The sequence below is a fragment of the Lepisma saccharinum genome, chromosome 9 (assembly GCF_977018435.1).
Source record: "Lepisma saccharinum chromosome 9, izLepSacc3.1, whole genome shotgun sequence".
NCBI lineage: Eukaryota > Metazoa > Arthropoda > Insecta > Zygentoma > Lepismatidae > Lepisma > Lepisma saccharinum.
This window is the reverse complement of record NC_139237.1, coordinates 71,603,001-71,619,370: the sequence shown is the minus strand read 5'-3', so window position 1 is coordinate 71,619,370 and position 16,370 is coordinate 71,603,001. Positions and strand designations below refer to the sequence as shown.

Below are 16,370 nucleotides of genomic sequence, written 5' to 3'. Positions count from 1 at the left end.
TAGGCGATATCAACTAAAGTCGTTTTCACGTTTAGAAGACAGGCCTCCCCGATGGCGCAGTGGTAGCGTCGTTGCCTTGTAATCAAGGGGTCCCGGGTTCGACACCCGATGGAGGCACAAGTGGTTCGGATCCCACTTTAAACTGTATGTCCAGTCCCGATTAGCCTTACTGTGCATAAAGTGGACTTAAAACACTAATTCAACAACAATTCAACATCTAACAACGTTCAGAAGACACAACGGCGCTTATGGAGAAATCACACAGTGTTGCCAATACAGCGCTAGCTCATGTCGCCGGGAAATGATGACCTTCCTTCACAATGAAGGTGTTACATATTTTGTATATATAATGATAATTATATGTAATTATTAATATTAATATTATACTGTGAACGTTACAGTTACCCTTTTTACTATGATCCATTGCGATCACTACACACGCGAGTGTAATGCACGAATATGACACTTCAGAAATCACTTAAAAAAGTAAAAATCACCGAGAGCTCACACAACTGAAAACACTTTTTCGAGAGAGGGAAAAAGTCTAAACAGACCAAAGCAGATCTCTCACTCAAGTAAGGGGAACCTGGCACATGGGTTAGATTCAAGTTGCAACCCAAACAAACAAATGAGTTATGGTCCACGTGAACTGATAAGACGTGAATGACTCAAGCAAGGCATGTCATATTTCTATCTTGAAGCCCCATATTTTGTCACGTGTTGGAAAGCCTTTCAAAGGTTAATATGGACGATATATTATCACGATATTTTGGCGATATATATCGTGTCGGGATAAATCGTCACGACATTTGGCGACATATAACGTGTCGGGGATATATTGTCACGAAATTTGGCGATATATTTCGTGGAGACGATATATCTCCGATATCTCGATACGGAAAAAAATATCGTAACAGTTTAGTTTAGTTTAGTTTATTTGCGTCCAAGGACTACTGGTGTGGCGTGTACAAATTACAGTACATGGTAATATAGGACACGTCAATACTTACATTACAATACAATACTACATTAATAGATTTTACAAATACAAAATATATAGCCAAAAATTATAAAAAATTGGGTCTTACTCTGGTATTATATCAAAATCACAAAAAATATAACATGAGGAGATATAGAACATTACAGCCTACTTCTAGGTGATACTAATTATCCACTTTCATTTTACATTTAATTTTACAAGAATAATAAGTGATTATACTACATTATGTACATTTGTCTTATGTAAAAGTCGCTTCCATGTATTCAGCTATAGAAGAGAATCAAAAACTACAATTAATCATTTACTAGTCGACAATGTCCTCCTAACGAGCCCGTCCGACATAGCTCATTATTTAAATATTCATTTTTCTAATATATGCAAAGCATCGGCGCACGTTAATCCTCGCAATTCGAACATAAATATTCTAAGAAAAGACCCCAATTCAGCTGTTGTCCAACAAATTGAAGAGTTCTCATTAAAATCTGTTACGGTCGATGAAGTTTTGGTAATCCTTAATAAATTAAACGTAAAAAAGGCAGGAGGTTCGGACGGCATTCCCAACAGCGTTCTGGTGGTGTTGGCCCCACTTATAGCGGAGCCCCTCGCCGACATAATAAACACGTCCTTCGAACGTGGCCAATTTCCAACGAGCTGGAAGCACTCTATAATAACTCCAATTCACAAATCTGGATCTCCTACCCTAGTGTGTAACTACAGGCCGATTTCCTTAACCCCAACATTAAGCCGAGTTATGGAAAAAGTAATAGAGAAGCAACTGACAACTTTCCTGGAAGCCAACAATCTGATGTCTGATCGACAGTATGGATTCAGGAAGGATGTATCCTCGGAATTACTATTACTTAGTTTAATTAATGAATGGCGCGAGACACTGGACAAAAAAAGCAATTCCCTAGTTGGATTAATTTCCCTGGACGTATGCAAAGCCTTCGATACCGTTGATCACAATTTGCTAATAGAAAAATTAAAGAACAGATTTGGTTTCAATAGCAAAACAATTCTCTGGATGGAAAGTTTTCTCGCAAATAGAAAAATCTCAACGAAAGTAGGATGTTCACTTTCCACCGAGCAGTCAGTGTCTGCAGGCATTCCACAAGGCTCTATACTTGGCCCAAAATTATTCAACCTATTTATTGACGATATCACACTAATAAATTCAGATTTGTCGATTACTCTGTACGCAGATGACTGCCTTCTCGTCCATGTTGGAGATACGTACCAGGATGTAAACGAGAAAATGGAAAACTCATTCCCCAAAGTATTAACGTGGTACAACATGAACAACCTGAAACTTAACGTTGCAAAGACGAAGGCCATGGTGCTTCACCGGTAAGGGAATCCCGGCTAACACCATAGATATTACCCTTAATTTCGCCAGAGTACCTTTGAGCAATCATTTAAAATATCTCGGAATCATTATCGACCCTCAGCTAAATTTTAATTATCAAATAAATAACTATATTCGTAGAATCTATCACCATATTTACATATTTCGAAAAATTCGTAAATATCTCAATAGAAATCTGAGTAGACATTTCTACCTTTCATTTATTCGTCCCGTATTCGAGTATGGTGCTAGTCTTATTTTTGGCGGTAACATAACTCATCTGAAGAAACTTGAAACTATCCAAAACAATTGCTTAAGAATCATACACATGCACCCCCAAGAATATAATTCCCAACAATTGCGCAAGATTTACAATATACCTACAGTCACTTCGAGAATACATTACATCTACTTGAATAAGGTATTCCATAGCATACATAACAAATCATCTCCATTGCATCATAGGATTAAGCTCCGCTCAGAGTTCAGCACCCGAAACACCAGACCGTCCTTACATAGAGACCTAGTAATCCCCAAACCCAACAAAAGCAGATTTGGTCAGAAGTCTTTCTCGTACTTAGCAGCGGTAACCTGGAATTCAATCGCGACGAAGATCAAACTCAGTACCAGCAAAGCGCAGTTCTGTCGTCTTCTACGTTCACATGTCTACAAATTCTAACTCCAGTAATATTATTTTCAGTGCTTACCCCCCCTCCTCACCACCCCCCACCTCACCACCCCCCCACCCACACACATATATTTTAAAATTTTCATCCTTGTACTTCGAACATCAATTCCATACACACTCATATCCAAACCCACACACCTTTACACTTTCTTTTCTTCTAAATGTGTATAACTCTCAAACTTTCTTTATTTCATTGCTACTATAGAACACTATATATACTAATGTAAATTCATCACATTTTCCTTAGATGTATCTTTTGCATATTTTTTTTACTATATAGGGCATCAAGTCATTATTTGTATTAATTTTGTTCATAATGAAAAGTTGTATGGCTTAATTGTAACCCTATGGAAATAATAAATAATAATAATAATAATAATACGATATTTTCTTAACGATATATCGCGATATCAAATTTCCGATATCGGCCGTCCCTATATAGTTAGCACAGTGCGCTACGACGCCAGGGGATCATGGGTTCGAATCACGGTTTTGGGATGGGTGTCCCTTCATCAGTTCCATCGTCACTCATCCTCATCGTCGCGATTAGTCAAAAGTGGCAGAAAAGCGACGCTAACTAAAAAAACAATTAAAAATTAATAATAATACATTATGGCACAATCATAAAGTCAACCACTGGATCTAATGAAATTTTATAGTTTCCTCAGGCCAACATCAGTAAATTAATTTGGACCTTCCCGATAGCGCAGTGGTAGCGACGTCGCCTTGTAATCACCGATACCCGGTGAAGGCACATAGTGGTTCGGTTCGGATCCCACTTTAAAATGTAGGTACAGTCCCGATTAGCCTTACTGTGCATAAAGTGGACTTAAAACACCAAATGAATCAATCAATCAGTAGATTAATTTGATATGTGCTGATTTTCACTGACATTCTGCATTTTATTTTAGTTCCGACAAGTTCCAATTAGTTAGTATACTTTCACTACACATTTTTTTCTGGCCAAAATTGCTTCACGAACTGAAATGACAAATTTCAGAACCTCTCGCGTCCCGGTATAATTGCTACCATGGCCTGGTATTGGGCCGCGACCCGAAGGTTGAGAAACACTGGCCTAAAGAACCAGACAGAGGAGTAGATCGTCGCGATTAACCTTAAGAAGTAAACAGTGAAGTCAAATAGCCAAATTGTAGACACGGGGAAAAATTCTTGAAAATTAGTTACTTTTTAGTCTCCTCAGATGGAAACACTGTGCGCAAGGCGAGACAACAAAGACAAGAGAACTGCGACGTAATTGTACCTTTCTTTATGCTAATTAGTGTCAATGGGAAGTGGTTTTTTTTTATATACAAAAACTTCTTAATCGCAGTATTATGGCAGGTATTAAACTCTGTTTTAGTGGTGCCCAATGTCCACACACAAGGCAGTTACTTACCTACAGTACGTGCGTACCAATCGAAAAGAAAGCTCGTTTTTATCATTTTCACTGCTTCATTCTGTAACTAACGTAACAATCGGGGAAAGGCAAGTTTTGTCACGTGATCCTCAGCTGCTTGCATTCGATTATCGAGTCTGTCATAATTTTCTTGACCAAGTCCTTGGAGACTGTTTTCAGTCTGAGTAATGAATTTTTTTTCTGCCTTTTCTTTTCTCCTTTCGCGTGGAATTTACATAATTATCTTGCCCGGTACAAAGGTTACGGTTTCAGATCCTGGCCTAGGTAGGCGTTTATTTGTTTACTAGCGAATGAATCAGCTAGGTTGGATTCATTTCACATTTTAGAGGGATAATGTAAAATATAGAAGACAATAAAATTTCAATCTCATCTAACTTTTTTTTCCCATTATTGAGTATCTCTCTCTATTCCTGTCCCTCCCTTTGTCTCTTTCACTGATCTCTCTCTCTCTTCTATACTCTTATTTAAATTCCTTTTTCCATGTCTATTTCTCCTTTCCTTGACTTACCACTTTCTTTCATTATCCCTTTCATCTCCCTGTTCCTTTCTATCTTTTCATTTGTTTCACATTCCCCTGTTCCCTCTTTCTCTTCCGGTGTGTCTCTATATCTTTTCATCTCTCTCTGTTCCTTCCTTTCTCTAAAAGACGGCTATCCTTATTTTATTTCTCGTTTCATCTGTACCTACCCTCTCTACCTAAATATATTACTGTTCTTTTTCTTTCTTTCTTTCTCCTTCTCTGGTCTCTCTCCCTATTCTCTCTTTTCCCCTTTCCATTTCTCTCTATGCTCCTTTTCTATCTCTCCACTTCTTGTGTTCTCCTTTCTTCTCCTTCTTCATTCCCTCTTTTCCTTCTTTTACTAGGTCTCTCTTACTTCCTTCTCTTATCTCTTTTTTATATATTTACATTCCCTCTTTCAGTCTCTCCCCGCTTTTTTTCATCTCACTCTGTTCCCCTTTTCTTCTAATATATCACTCCCCTTATTTTTCTTTCTTTCTTTCCATTGAGTTTCACTTCTTTCCCTAAATATACCAGTTGTTTCTCTTTCATTTATTCTTCCTTTATCTCTCTCTCTCTCTCTCCCTATTCTCTTTTTTCCCTCTTTCCATTTCTAAGTCCTTTTTCTGTCTATCTCTCCACTTCTTGTGCTATCACTTTCTTTCTTTCCATGTTTAATCTCCCTTTTCTCTATGCCTCTCTCACTCCCATCTCTTATCTCTTTATTTTCCCTCTTTCTGTCTTCTTCTTTTTAGCTCTCTCTGTTCTTCTCATTTTAATAGACCAGTTTTCTTCCTTTTATTTGACTGTCCCTAAATGTCACGAACCCTGTTTACTTCCCCTAACTCTCCCTTGCCCTCTGTGTCTGCCTGCCTGTTTCTCTCTGCCTCCTAGGGAGGATATTATAGAGGCGTCCTTGTAAAAATCAAGACGATAACGAGACTGTCGAGACAAGAACGGGATAGGATTTCTTAAAAACGAGACGAGATTTGTTGCCCGAGACTTTGAAATGATATTGAAAAAATTGCCTAGACCTAATTTTTCTCTCCATGGGATTTCTTCAGACTTAACAAGCGGATATCTACCTGATTTTTTTATGATAAATTATACATTTTTTATTGTAAGTACAAAGTGAATATTTTTTGTGTCTAGTGCGTGGTTGCATATATATTCAGGATAAATAGCGAGCCGTCAAAGAAACAAGCAAAAATCACTATCAAGAAAAGTTGTTTGCTTTATTGGCTTCTGTACAGTGTGAACGTTTGTACCGTGACACAGTGTATCGTTTATACTCTATGTTTCAAGACTTGGAACGAGACCGAGACGAATGCTTATAAATCGAGACGAGACGGAGAAAATATCGTCTTGTCTCGTCTTTTTACCATTCCTACAGTCTCTCATTCATCTCGGTTCTCTCTCCTTCCTTCTCTCTTCTTCCACCCTTCCCCCTCTAAAGCAAGTTTTAATCACTAAGTTCAGTAACCCCTCTCTATGAGCCTGACCACCTGTTAAGTATCCCACATAATCAAGCAGATTGATATGGACACCAGTGTTGCCAACTGTTGTTAAGAAAACTCAAAAAATTCCCACAAGCCGCTTTGATAAATCAAGTGCGTTCATGCTGGTGTACGTAAATGCTGGATATAGTTGATTAACTTTTTTTTATGTTGAGATGGTGATAATTAATGTTTCCTTTGATCTGACGAACCTTGCTTAATGATAATTAAGAGTACTAAATAATGTTGATAGCAGGTACACCTAAATCCTGGAATACTCAGTTCCCTGCAAGGCTTTATGTGTGTTGCCTAACATTACGGCGTTGTAGGAAGTTACAATTGAAAATTTGGAATTAAAATCCACTTATTGCCGTAGGGTTAGGCAACACACATTACTCCTTGCAGGGAAGCGAGTATTTTAGGATATAGGTGTCCCATTTTTATTGCAGGTGACTGTACATGTTGGTGAAGGGCTTCTTTGCTTGTCTTGAATAAGGCTGAGGTTACTTCAGCAGAAAAAAATTGAACATTTTCTGACAGGCAGGCAGGACGTTAAAGAGTCTTCTATACCATTCAAAATAGTGAAGAACATCACAAACCTCGTTTCTTTTTCAAACTGCCACGACAAATGACACCAAATTTAGTGGCTTGAGTTTGGAGTTGGCAACCCTAGCGTGCACGTAAAAATTGCCTGATAATGAAACGTAAGCCTCCCACAGCCAAGGAGCATGCATTAGATAAGCTCGCTGATTACGCTGCGTGATAATTGCGAGAAAAGGGAGAACAGACGGAACACGCATGCTTCGGTTGGGTTAATGAGTAGGGAGGGGTGTACAGGACAATTTGACAAATTATTTACCCACAGTCTGCTGTGGTTCAAGTTTAGTGGCAGTATTTTTTTCTGAGTGCAGGGGGCGTCTGAGATAGAAATCAATGACAGAAACAGAATTAACGTAAGAGCAATCAAAAGGAGACCGAAAGAAAAAGAGATTAAAGAGAAACAGAAGGTAGAAACGAGGAAGAATTAAATAAAAAGAAACATGGAGAGAAAGAGAGTAATTAATGGGAAAGAGAAGGCCGAAACGAGGCAGAATTAAAGAGAAAAAGAAAGAAAAAAGAGGAGAGAGAGAGAGAGAGAGAGTGAGAGAGAGTAATTCATGGGAAAGAGAAGGTCGAAACAAGGCAGAATTAAACAGAAACGAGGAGAGAGAGGGAGAGAGAGAGAACAGTGAAAAATCTAAGGGAGAGAGGTAGGAACAAGGCACAATTAAACATGAGAGCAAAATACAGAGTTAGAGAGAGAGAGAGAGAGAGAGAACAGAGTGAAAAATGAAGGGAGAGAGGTAGGAACAAAGCACAATTAAACATGAAAGAAAGAGACAGAGAGAGTTAGAGAGAGAGAGAGAGAGAGAGAGACAGCAGAATGAAAAATTAAGGGAGAGAGTTAGGAACAAAGCACAATTAAACAGGAGAGAAGAGAGAGTGAGTGAGAGAGAGATTTAAGGGAAAGATATGGTCGAAAACGAGACAGAATTAGAGAGAAGAAGAAAGAGACGAGGGGTAAGAGAGAAAGAGAAGGCTAGAGAGAGAAATTTAAGAGAGAGAGAGAGAAGGCGCAAACGAAAATTGAAAGAGATAGAGAATGAGAGCAAGAAATGAACGGAATAAGAAAGAACAGCACAAGATAAAATCAGGACGAATAGAGGAAGGGTCGGTGAATAACTTTCTGTTTCTACGCATCCATTCTATACTCCAGAAAACACTTGTAATTCTCAATACGTTTGTCTTTAAACATGTCCGTAAGTATCCTCTTCGCTTTGGATATATAATTTCACGGAACATTTGATATTCGCCGTTTTCTAACTGCGCTTTTATAAAAATTTAATTTATTAATTTACTTCGTAACATTTCTTTGAAAAACCGGGACATTTTATGTGTTCGGAATAAATTAATTCGGATCTGCTGGACAAATAAGGTCGATTCCGAGGCTATACGAAAATTAGACAGTCTTGTTTCGTAAATGAGGTAAATCGGCCTAGTCCTTCGTCTCGTCTAAATCTTGTCTAGTGTCTGGAAATTACAGATACATAAATGATTAGAAATGGTACCCAATGAAACAAACAGTAAAAAAGACCATAAGTTGTTGTGTATTAAGCAACATAAGATTTATTATATGTCATTTCGTCTTTCTGCCACTATTAACTGATTGCAACAATGAGGATGAATGATGATAAGATGAAATTGATGATGGGAGACCCATAAGGAACACTCGCCCAGCCTGGGATTCGAACCCTGGACCCCTTGCCCCATACCGCGCTGTGCTAACCACTGCACCACGGAGATCGGGGGGAAGTGAGGTTGACATTTGTTGTCTTCACGAAAGGTCACTCCCATGTATGTATGTGTGTGTGCTTTCGGTCCCTGGCATAGGCGCCGACTCCATGGGGCTTGGGGGCGGGGTGCTCGAGCCCCCCAATGTTAACAATGTGGGTGCAGAGCCCCCAAATAATTTTGCTTAAGGGGATCTAATGTATTATTTTGCTTCTCTTGTAAAGTTTACTCTGAATTGTGCCACATGAACTTAACTTTATATACATATTTGAAATGTTCTAGACCATCAATTTGGGGGGCTGAGACCGCTAGACCATCAACTTTGGGGGGGGGCTATGACCAGAGACAGCAAAACACATGACTTATTACTATATACTAAGTATGTAATTATGAGTATTGTTAAAATTTTTACTAAAAAGAGTTTCAAAAGACGATGTGCATGAACTAGGGTAGTGGATGAGACTTTTGGGCTACAAATGGCTCTCACATGACATTCAGAACGAGATTATTGATATATTAGGGAGAACTGTTTTGCGCTCCGTGGTAGCAGATATTAAAAGTCGGGAATATTTTGCCATTATGGTCGACGAAATTTGTGACATATCCATCAGTAGAATGACAGCACTTCGTTCCTACGCGTCAGCAAAAATTTGATGCGGCTGGTGTTATGTTACATCCGGTCGTAGCGGGCCACGAGCGGTTTTATTGTTGAGTCAGCAGAACGTGTCTGATCACGTTGAAGACATCGGAAGCGGTGGGGGGAGGGGGTCAATGGATTTGTCACGTTGTTTCTTGATGTATGCTAACCTAACACGTGCATATGTTTGTGTGTGTGTGTGTGTGTGTGTGTGTGGAGGAAATGCGCGCGCAACCATTGCGTATGATGGAAAGACATGAAGAAATGATTTAAAGATGGCGCCGAAGGTGCTGTACCCCCCCGAAAGCTTAGCGGCTAAGGTTATTGCTCTGTAAAACAAGAGGCGTCGAGGGTTCGATTCCTGGTAGAGTCAATATTGATCGATTGATAGATTGAGTTCGTTTTTTATAGTCCGTTTTATGCACGGTAAAACTAATCAGGATTGGACCTACAGTTGAAAAGTGGTGATTCGGACCACTATGTGCCTCCACCGAGTATCGAACCTGGAACCCTTTGGTTACAAGGCGACGATGTCAATATTGAATGGTCTCGATTAGCCTGTGTGTAAATAAAGGCAACAAAATGGTTGAGTTCGAAAATCGAGTTGGGTTAGTGGTTAATGTTGTCACCTGGCAATGAAGAGGTCGCGGGTTCGATTCTCTAGGTAGTTAAATTAGGCCAATTGTTTAGTCCCGCCATTATAGGTCCCCGATTAGTCCATCTGTGCATAAATAGTGTTTGAATAAAATCAATATGGTGGCCTTGGGTTAGTGGTTATTGTTGTCGCCTGGTAATGAAGAGGTCGCGGGTTCGATTTTCTAGGTAGTTAAATGAGGCCAATTGTTTTGTCCCGCCATTATAGGTTCCCGATTAGTCCATCTGTGCATAAATAGTATTTCAATAAAATCAAAATGGCGGCCGCGTTTTGTGTTTAGCGGCGGCGGAGGCGGGGCGGCGCGGCGCGGGGCGGGGCGGAGCGGGGCGGCGCGGCGCGGGTGTGTTTTTTATTCCGCGAGATGTTTTAACCAAGTGGTTGAGGGTTCGATTCCCAATGTTGGTGAAAATTGGATATTCAATTGTATTTGTTTAAAAGTTCCGATTAGCTTTTTGTGCACAAAGAGAAAATGAACTAATTGGAAATAGGATGTTTATGCTGTAATGAAAAGGTCCCCGGGTTCGATTCACAATGTCAAATTGGCTGATAATGATGTTGTTTTTAAAATAAAAAAAAAGAAGTGTGAATAAATTAGAATCTGTTGTTTTGCCGTGTGGGGCCCCAGTAACGATTATCTTAAATGCATAAAGAGTAGGTAAAATAAGCAAGATGGCCGTCACAATTGTTTTGTGATCAAAGAGGAGTCACAGGTTCGATTCAATCAAAGGAGGCAACATTCTATGTTTCAATTCCATGTAAAAGTCTAAAGTTATGTTTCGATTAACCTCAATGCATAAAGAGGAATTAAACAAAAACAAGCAAAATGGCGACAGATGTGATAAAAGAAAAATTGAATTAGTTTTTTATAGTGACAAGAAAAAATAGCGAATCACTGTTAGAAATAGAATGAAAATAAAGATACTTGCCTTTGCGTGTCCAGCGATGTGCAGAAAAGCTCTCATGCTTTATCTCCGACAAGTCCACAATACACAATTTTTTTTATTGTATAGTTAATTATTAATGTTGTTATTAACACAGATTCTTACCAGTGTGAAGAAAAGCTCTCATGCTTTATCTCCGACAAGTCCACAATACACACTTTGTCATTATATAGTTAATTATTAATGTTGTTATTAACACCGATTTTTACCAGTGTGAAGAAAAGCTCTCATGCTTTATCTTCGACAAGTCCACAATACACATTTTTTCATTATATAGTTAATTATTAATGTTGTTATTAACGATTGTTACCAGTAAAAATATAAACCATGAGGATTTTTAAAGGGGTGATAAATGAAAAAAAAACCAAGACATATATTTTATCCCTGTTTATTACCAATATTTACAAAATTCAAAAGAGCCGCACACACACACACACACATACATATGTAAAATGTTTATATTGTGTCACCAGTTTATCAGCATGTTATTTAACAAGTTTTTATTCTTCAAGTTTGTTCACTCACCCACATAAGGAATTGTGTCACTATCATATCCATTTTCTGCTGCAACCACTGAATTAAAATGTTTCACTATTTTTTCCACAAGCATGTTCTCGCAAAAAAGAAACACTTCTTTGGAAAGTCTTTTTCGTCGATGTTTTGTATAGACAAAGGCTCAGGTTTTGTACATCCATGTAGATGGGAAAGCACAAACTTCTCCTTATTACATGCATGGACAGGGGAAATATCTGTGCAACCGAAACATTGTTCGCGAAGGTCGAGAATGCAAGATTCCACACAGTTTCCAAAATATGATTTCAGATACGGCGACACTGTTTCACACATAACTTTCGCATGCTCGATGCACACAAATATCTTCATAAAGTTCCGCCACGAACTTTCTGCGATGAACACTATCTCCAGGGAACCGTAAGCTGGTTTTTTCCTTATAATGATCTGACGACGATTGTACAGTGTGGTTATCAGCAATTCATGTTGCTCACTTAGTGGGTAGGAAACACGAGGCTGCTCACCTGGAATAGCGATGTAATTGTCGATTACTGGAAACAATTCCTGAAGAGCGTGCCACTCCTGCAACTGTAGTTCAACACCGGCCGCCCCGCTTCTGTGTAGCCTGACCACAGGTTGGAAATCCAGATGAGAGGAAAGCCCGATTGAGATAACCTTTGTTTTCGAAGCATTCAAATAGTAGACGTGATCAAATAATATCGACTGGCGTGTAAGACTAGTTACTTGTTTTTGTTCTTCAGGTAAATGCTGATCGCTCTCTTTCTGAAGAACCCCCTTGAAATTAGTGTACGGTTGAAATCTTTTTTCAGCGGCATCGAAATAGAGGATTCCATGACTAAGAACTGCGAGATACTGCATGTCGCAGCGTGCAGATATACATTTGAAGAAATGCGTGGGTGTGTTTTTGAGACGCATGCGCGCGTAGCAAACCAAGCATGTTCTGGACAAAAAAGGTGGAGGGGGCGGGGCGTTACAAAGATCAATGGTGAGAGAAAAATCAGCAGAATATCATAAACGTCATATTGAGGAAATATTGGATAACAAATATTAATTAATTTAATTAAAGCATCAACCGCATTGTCGATCTGAAATTAGGTTTATAGACAGGGGGAAAAATGGAAAATATCGACGATGTTCTAGTATTGGATTGTTTCTGTATTTCCATCGGTATAATCCTCCACCACATTTGAAGCATACTGTTTTATCCTCTTTTTGAATGTAAAATAATCCTGCTTCGGACAGAGCTTCTACAAACGGGAATTCTTTTGATTGCCAGTTTCTGAAAGAGGACAATCTAGCATTGAAAGATCCCATCTCTGGATATTGCGTCATTGTTCTGTAAAGACACAAAACAAGATAAAGATTATAAGTAAGCTGTTGTAAACTGTAACGCTACAAAATTATTAATATACTATTAGGACTATATGTAACTTGTATAAAATTTCAAACAGTATTTACTGTCAATATTTTCTAGTATACGTACCGAGTATTATAAATTTAATTTACGAGTCAGCAAATAAGTTGTTATAATATTGTCGTTTTTTATCGGTACTGGGAATAAAATTTGAAATTTATGCATGGGTTTACCAGAGGCTCTATGGAATAAATACAGAAAACAGTAATGCCCACAGTACACAGACCCGTAACTTTGTATCTGATGAGTGTTGTACGTATAGAATTTAGAGTTACTTTCCAAAAATCGCAAATGGTTATGCACATGTGGAGGTTTTCCGTAACTATCAAAAAATTCCCCCCGGGAGTTACTGTCTATGTAAATTGCTAGCCAGTGCTTCCCGGGGCTATCTTTGGGGTCTGTATTTACAATCAACGCTGCTGGTAGTTCCACATGTACAGGTAATTCATTAGCTGCGAAAACCCCAACATGATGATTGTCAAAGGCTCTATTTGATATTAACCCGTGAAGCAAATTTAAAGTCGACAGCATTGCTGGACACTAAATAGTAATATTGTGCAACTCACCTTGTTATACAATTAATCCAGATGAATATCTCTTTGATTATTAATTTCCATGAGAGCGTCAAATTCAGAGTAGATAACACAAGTCACAGTAGATTCCAAAGCCGATTTGAAGTGGACTTCCAAGCTAACAGCCCCTTGCCGTTGAAGACTGCAGTGGGATATGGCACTTGCAGCTGCGTCTGGTGTTATATCGAAAACAAGTAATGCGTATCCCTGGGGGTATTCCTCACGCGATATATTGTTTCCTTCATCCATATAGTGTATCCCTGTTCCAGAGAATAATGTGTGATATGCTGTTATGTACTTGTTGTTTTCAAAGTCTGGTTGAAGTGGTTTGCCGGGAATTTGGACTCCATCAACATATAAAGTAAAGAAGTTGTAATTGAAATGTTGAAAATTGAATGGGTTTGTAGACAGAGTGCCGTTGAATGCATCGTTGGTAACAAACCCCACAACTAATCGTTTCGGAAGACGTCCAAGTATCACATTGTCAATTGTTTTTGAAACAATATCTTTTGGAATAGTTACAGCTTTAAGTTGTACTCTTGTTAGAGGGTATTTTGCTGTATGTTTTTGCAATATGCGATTGTGACTAAGTTTGATGGATGAACTGACCGATACTTTTCTCACATATAGTGTAGCATCCAGAATTTCCACTTTGCCTTCACTGTCATCTAATCCCATCAAGCAGAAAGTGTTTTTCGAAGGAATCAGTTTTATTCGCATCTCCACTCCATTCATCAAAAGTTTCTCTTGATTGAAAATATCAGAATGCAAGTAACCAAACATATCAAATGTTTTACTCTGTTTTGTTAGTTGGTTACGTTTTGTAAAGCCTTTGTTGTCTTCCGAAACGTTATCAAAAGCGCCTGCTGTATCTTTGTACCACAATGCACTTTGGAGATGAGATGATTTTGCAGATATGTCATAGTTCAGTGCTTTTTCAAAATAAGACCTGTATGGGTGCATGTGAGATGGAAACGAGATGAGTTTGTTATTTAAGTAGATTTGTACTTCGCTGAACATTGCATTGAGAAAATCATTGACAGGTCCAATTGTTTTATCTGTGGGTAGCAATAACTGACCATTCGCTTTTACAATTCTGGCATCTATATTCAACATTGTGTGTGCTAAATCCATATAATCATCACCATGTCCAGGTATTACAAACTCGGTGGGGGCATTATCTGCCAGAGAACTAACAGGTTTGTATCCGATGGTGTGGTGTTCTAAGATGCTTGTCTGAGTAGGTTTTACCGAGAAAATATCCAATTCACTTTTAAAACACTCACATGATTTCTCCCTAATTAGCGCCATATCTAATCAAAAATATCTGATGTTATTTGAATTTTCTTACGGTTGCGTTTGGTTGTTTTCTTGGTGTTTGTATTGGCACTGGATCTCTTCTTTCTCTGAGCGATCCTTCCAGTTCGCTGTCCCGAAGCAGAGTGATTCCTTTTGAAATGTTTATGCCCCTGATAACCTGAACCAATCATTTCCTTTAGCTTTGTTTCAGCTTTTCTTTTAAGATTTGATCTGGCATCCGAAATTCTGGATTGTAGTGACTGTTTTAGGGGTGTTTTGTCTACAAAATCACCTAACACATTTACCCCTGTTTTTAACATTTCTTTCCCTACAGCTTTCGCTCCTTTTTTGATAAGAGGCAAAGCTGACCGAAAAAGTCCTCCAAGAAAACTTCCAATGCCATGTCCTTTTTGATAGGCAGCACCGTAATATATGTTACCCACACCAGATCCAGCTTGTTGATGGTAGTATTGAAAATATGGGTCATTCATAATCAGAGCTTTTCACCACAACGTCTAAAATGAAGTTTCAAACACACTAGTCCGAAGGAGAATGGGATGTGTGCACCAGTGCTATCCCTTAAGTCAATGTCTATTTGTTCGAAATTATGTTTCTGCACTGGGATGTAATGTGGTGAATCGAAAATTTGCACACCATCACTTCCAAAAGTATGTTCCATAGGATTAATGTTTATAATACGTAATAGAGGGGCGACAGCATCTCCCACCATATGTGATTCCGCAATATCTGTGTAAATATACATCTGGGAAGGAATTTCTCTCACAACATTTGGAGGCGAGCGTCCAATTTTTACTTCTGATAGATCATCGGTCGGTTTAAAACCTAATATCCGTGCCAATTGAGGTGACAATCGTACATTTATGTTTCTCTGCTTGGTAGATATATCAACAGTCACATGTTTGTACGCAGGATGATTTCGGAGACTAAAATTTAATGTTTCAGAATATGTATTGATTTCTGCAACAATGCTGTTTATAGATGCGTAATAGCCTTCGGATATTCGAAGTTCGTTCCATTTGACATCATCCATAGATTTATATTGAATATAGTTGTTAAATCTTGTAATGTTTAGTATTGAATAAGGATAATGCACTTCTACCAATGCCATCTCCCATTTGTTGGTGTCCAACTCCACACGGTTCTGAAGCTTTGTGGTGTAATTAGTTAGAGTATTACTTGGGAAATATTTCATGGAACTGTTACTAGGCAAAGTAAGGTAGAAAGCGTTTGCTTTTCTCATGATGTGTTATAAAGGTTATTTGTACCACTGATGAGAATATCTACAAAAATTTATGCCTCTCTCTCTCTTTTTTGACTCCAAAAACGATGCGCTAATCCAACTGTCAAGTAATCTGGAGTAACCTTTCCAATGAACTAACAACTTTTTACTGGCTCCTTTACCTTTGGTCGCAAGGATTTTATCAATTTCATGCATATCCGGTAAGCGGACCAATTGCAACTCTTCCGTATAAAATGTTCCATCGATTTTATGTCCTTGTAGATCTTTTAATTCATACACTTGAG

The 16,370-nt window shown here is 38.5% G+C and overlaps 1 protein-coding gene across 1 annotated transcript in view; it reads right to left on the bottom strand.

Moving 5' to 3' along the window:
* Positions 1-16,370, bottom strand: part of LOC145992131 (E3 ubiquitin-protein ligase rififylin) — a 122,474-nt gene that overhangs the window by 80,130 nt on the left and 25,974 nt on the right. The gene's annotated exons all lie outside the window — the stretch shown is intronic.